Genomic DNA, 5,978 nt, shown 5'->3' on the forward strand with positions numbered 1-5,978 from the left:
CTCAGCCGAGGCGATGGAAAACCAAACCATCAATCAGAACAACAAAAGCGAGATGATGGATATTCCGGTCTGGTACTTCCTACCCATCATGGGCACAGTGCCAACACTCGGGTTACCGTCCAACGCTCTGGTCATACGCCTTCTGCTGGGGAAACCTGGTATCTGCTCCACCTCGGAGATCTTCATACTCAACCTGGCACTGTTCGACATGCTGTTCTGCGTAATGTTCATTGCGGAGTTCATCCGTTTCATGTGCACTCACACAGTGGAGGCTGCTAACTTCCTGGCTTTGGGTTTGATTCATGCAGGAGGGCCAATGTTGCTTTGCATTTTGAGTTTGGACAGCTACGTGGCTGTCTGCCATCCGCTCGTCTTCCTCCGGCTCAAGGATCCTAAACTGCGACTTTGGTTGTGCTCGGTGGTGAGTGCCGTAACTCTTATCTGTTGCGTATTGGTAAAGTTATCCCCAGTGTACAAGGGGGTTGTGACGTTGGGGCTCCTGAGCAGTGCCATAGTGACCATATCCACATGCAACATCCTGATTCTCAAGTCTCTCCGCCATTCAGGGCCCAACAGGAAGGTGATGCATCCAGTGAAAAAGCGAGCGTTTAAGACAGTGCTGACTGCGTTAGTGCTGGTCAACGTCCACTACCTCACCCCACTCATCGAGTACCTGATCAGGCATCTTGGTACGGGGAATTCTAATCCCTTCTCATTACCTACCTGTCTAAGTTACCTGACTCTCTCCATGGGCAGTTTCGTTCAGCCTCTGTGTTATCTGGTCCGCACCAAACAGCTGCCCAAGATCAGCCGTCACTGCGGCTCAGCTGCTGAGACAAAAACTGTGGCAGCAGATTAGACCAGCACGACCTTCACGACATAAGAGCCCACTGTAAGGTCAAGACAGATGTCCGTCCTCCACAGAGCTGGGTCTGTCTGACGTTCCTGTCTGTTATAGTGAAGGTTTTCGTCTCCACCGTACTCTACGGGGGAATTGTTGGGTCTATGTAAATCATAAATAAGTCCTAGAGTGTGGTTTTTACCTACTCTGTAAAGTGTCCTGAGATAACTTTTGTTATGATTTGGCACTATAAATAAAATTGAATTGAACTGAATTAAGGGAAGAGCTGGACTGGAACTTAAATGGTAGGATGACAACATGTCAACATTTTTGAGATATAATAGAGACTTCTATTTTGTTGTAACTTTATAAAGATCCTTTTGAGGAATGACCTCTAGTGACACCTGGTGGTAGCTGTTGGTCTTTAAATGCTCGTATGCCAAACCTGAAATTCCTTTTTTGTTTGCATCTTATATGGTTAAAGTAATTTTGTTCAACTTCTTCCCCGGAGTTGTTTGTGCTTTGTCGTCTCGCAGGTCTCTGCTGATGGTGGTGGTGCCTGCTGCCGTGGTCCTGCATGAAGCTTCCTGCTGCTGTTATAATCTATAACCTTAGCTGTGCTTGTTTCTACTATTCTGCTGTATTAACTGCCATAACAAATAAGTCATATCCACATTACTATAGATATTATTATAGTTACTGGAAGTGTGTCTGTGTCCGTCTTTGTCTCTCTCTGTCCATCTGTTCGTCTTTTCTCTCTCTCTCCTTCTCTTCCTCTCTCCGGTGCAGACAGATGTGCGTCCTCCACAGAGCTGGGTCTGTCTGACGTTCCTGTCTGTTATAGTGAAGGTTTTCAACGCCACCGTACTCTACGGGGGAATTGTTGGGTCTATGTAAATCATAAATAAGTCATAGAGTGTGGTCTTTACCTACTCTGTAAAGTGTCCTGAGATAACTTCTGTTATGATTTGGCACTATAAATAAAATTGAATTGAATTGAATTGATAAGCTAAGTAGAAAAAAAGCCACAGCATCTGGACACAGCTCCAGAAAACAACAACTGGAGATCCATTGTTTATATCGTCATAGAGCCGATGAACATACTCTAATATAATATATAATATAATATACTCTGTACTAAAGTATGTTTTCTCCACAAACGTCTACAGGCAAAACTGGGAAATAGGACTTCATAGAATAATAACTGCCAAAAGCATATTTCAATCATTTATTGAATAAATCAGACAAACATCACAGTTTGGCATTGATAGTCAAATACTCCCCGAGGCAGATATGACGCATGAATCTGTTTCATTAAAAGAGAAACAAATTATCATCAATGTCAATAAACATTTGAATTTATTCAGCTTCTCTTTGAATAGAGAGAAAAGTAAACACATTATCAGTCATGAATGGACATTATGAGGTTAATTAACTTGTTTGTGATTATGAGTATTGTCTGTGCATCTGTGCTGCTTGTGTTGTCGTACACACCAAGAAGAATCTGGGATAATTAAACTGAAAGAACATGAACACGTAGAGAGAGAGGACTGTTCGGGCTGTTCACCAGCTTTCAAATATGAAAACAAACATTTCACCTCTTAAAGGGAGTGTAAGTGAAAGAAAAATATTTTTTTTCTAAATCCTGGAGGTGTTGACCATTGTACTGTGCTGGAGCCGATCCCAGCTGACATCGGGCGTGAGGCGGGGTCCACCCTGGACAGGACGCCAGTCTATCACAGGACACATAGAGACGAACAGAGACAGACAACCATTCACACCTACGGGTGATTTAGAGTCATCAATTAACCGAACACCTGCACGTCTTTGGACTGTGGGAGGAAACCGGAGAACCCGGAGAAAACCCACACAGACACGGGGAGAACATGCAAACTCCACACAGAAGGGCCCCAGCCGAGATTCGAACCTTCTCGCTGTGGCGCGACAGTGCTAACCACTAATAATCTGCCAATCAAGGTGGAATTCACTGTATTAAATAAAAGGGCTTTGGTCAGGAGGAGCTCCTACAGATTCATTAGCGCTAATTCTTTATAGTGACACATCATCAAGCATCAGAATTAACATGAAATTAAGAAACGCACGGTACGTGTAAAAAATATATCAAAATATACAAATATATAATAAATAATTCTTGAAACTGAATTTATGATCCAAATCACAAAAACCTCCTCTCTGTCTTTTCCTACAGGTTTAGAACGAGTACGTGTTTAACCCTCCTGTTGCCTTCAAACTGTACTAACAATGTTTATCCTTGGGGTTAATTCGACCGCAGCAATTTAAACATCCAGAAAATGATCATAATCAAAGTTGTTGCTCATGTTTTTATGTCAGGTACTCAGGTATGTGTATTTGTTGACGGCCTAAATAGCGTTTTAAATTAAACACAGCACCGTAAAAACGCCTTCTTATACATGTATTTGGAAATATACAGGAAAATAACCAACTATCTTACGAATTTACCTAAAATTGGATTGAAGGATGTTCGTGTGTGTTTTAAAGTAAGTATATTATTAGTAAGTACAATTTTGTGTTATTTATAATATTTGGAATGAAAGCAATTTCCATTATCAAGGACAGTAGCGCGTATTTCTGAATATTTTTATTGTAAAATAGGTTGCTTACTCCAGGTAGGGAATGAGTCCTTACCCCAAGTGAAGGAGTTCAAGTACCTCGGGATCTTGTTCACGAGTGAGGGGACGATGGAGCGTGAGTTTGGCCGGAGAATCGGAGCAGCGGGGGCGGTGCTGCAGTCGCTCTACCGCACCGTTGTGACGAAAAGAGAGCTGAGGAAGGCAAAGCTCTGGATCTACCGGTCAATCTTTGTTCATACCCTCACCGATGGTCATGAAAGCTTGGTCATGACCGAAAGAACGAGGTCGCGGGTACAAGCGGCCGAAATGTGTTTCCTCAGGAGGGGGGCTGGAGTCTCCCTTAGAGAGAGGGGAGAAGTTCAGCATCCGTGAGGAACTCGGAGTAGAGCCGCTGCTCCTTTGCGTTGAAAGGAGCCAGTTGAGGTGGTTCAGGATCATCTAGTAAGGATGAACCCTGGGCGCCTCCCTAGGGAGGTGTTCCAGGCATGTCCAGCTGGGAGGAGGCCTCGGGGAAGACCCAGGACCAGGTGGAGAGATTAGATCTCCACACTGGCCTGGGAACGCCTCAGGATCCCCCAGTTAGAGCTGCTTAATGTGGCCCGGGATAGGGAAGTTTGGGGTCCCCTGCTAAAGCTGCTGCCCCCGCGACCCGACCCCGGATAAGAGGCTGAAGATGAGATGAGATAAAAAAAAATAATGATTATAAATGATCAACATGACCCAAAGGAACACCAGTGCGACAAGTTTGTGTTCACGACAATGAAAAAATATAATCATGTCCATTTTTATGTTTTCCCAGTTGTCCCCGTTAAATTAGGAAATTAGGAAAAGTCATTAAATATGAAGCAAAAACGAATTATGTAAAGCATGTAGTTAGAGATGTTAAGCATTGAATGGGGTCTAATTGACCCTACGGATAACAGGAGGGTTAAATGATGGATTTGACCCGGATTCTCCTCTAGTGCACTTCATAATAAGTATATATAACCTGGTATCAGGACATAAAGTATATATAAGTATCTGAATATTTTCTCCACCCTCTCCAGTTTAAGAGTTCTGTACGACAAACACACAAAGAACACACAGGAAATGATCGAATGACACAGACAGGTACTCATTTATCAATTCACCCGCTATGATTTCATAACACGTGGATCCACAACTGAATACGTTCACTTTTACAAATAAATAACACTTTTCTTTCTCATACAAAATGTGAGTTGTATGTACAAGCAAGTAGAATATCATGACGTCAACAGGACATCTTTCAGAGAGGTTAGAAAAATAGTTTTTTTCAAGTATTAAAAGTACCGGTAACAAAATCAAACTTAACTTTAACTTCAAACTTGCTAAAAGAGAAAAAAACGAAAGGTTAAAAAGCTGCATATTTGATCTTTCGTAGGTATATTAAATCCAACACTGATTAAAAAAAAACATTCACTGCCACACTATGATTCATTTCTACCTATTGTTCATAGGATGGAGAATCCCATCAGTCACATCAGAAACAACCATGATTCAGAAGTGTACGGTCAAAACGGCTCCTACGGCTGTTTCAAATCATCCTTTATGTGTAATTAACACACTTCCTCACGTACGCGTGACCGTAGGAAGTCTTCAGTGCACCATGAAGCAAAAACTTTAACACCCACTTGGTATAAAGAAAAGTAATGTTCATTCGAGATTGTGCTGCTGTACTAATGTGAAGTGAGACTGTGGATGCTCTCATTCGTCCAGGCCGTCGTTATCCCCAAAGCAATTTCAGTCAAAAGCAACTGGACTTGGTTATTTGTCCAGGAAGACGTTTCACCTCTCATCCAAGAGGCTTCATCAGTTCATGTACGCATCTGACCAGGCTGGGACTGGACCAGGACCAGGACCAGACTGGGACTGGACCAGGACCAGGACCAGGACCAGGCTGGGACTGGTCCAACTATCTGGTGTGAGATCCAGGTATTTAACCTCTCACAAGACCTTGACGACAGTCGTTGGAGTCACAGGAGGCCTTTTGTGAACAGTTGTTCTTTGAGGTTAGATTGTTGAATCTCCTGAAGGGCTGAAAGGGCAGCATTGTAAATTGGAGATAAGTGGTGTCTCAGACCTCCTCCTCTGTTTAGCGAGGAGTGGGCTTTCTCCTTGAGGTGTAAGTGGACAGCAGAGTCCAGGCCTGAGGAGTTAGCTCTCCTGTGTTGGGCCGTGCATTTATGCAGTGGTTGTTTTGTTTCTCCAATGTAGAGATCTTTGCATTCCTCATTGCATTGGACAGCATAAACCTGATTGCTTTTGTGGGTGTATGGTTAAATACCTGGATCTCGACACCAGTCTAGTTGGTCCAGTCCCAGCCTGGTCCTGGTCCAGTCCCAGCCTGGTCCTGGTCCTGGTCCAGTCCCAGCCTGGTCCTGGTCCTGGTCCAGTCCCAGCCTGGTCAGATGCGTACATGACCTGATGAAGCCTCTTGGATGAGAGGTGAAACGTCTTCCTAGACAAAGAACCAAGTCCAGTTGCTTTTGACTGAAATTGCTTTT

This window comes from Echiichthys vipera, assembly GCF_963691815.1.
Source record: "Echiichthys vipera genome assembly, chromosome: 2".
NCBI classification, from domain to species: Eukaryota; Metazoa; Chordata; class Actinopteri; order Perciformes; family Trachinidae; genus Echiichthys; species Echiichthys vipera.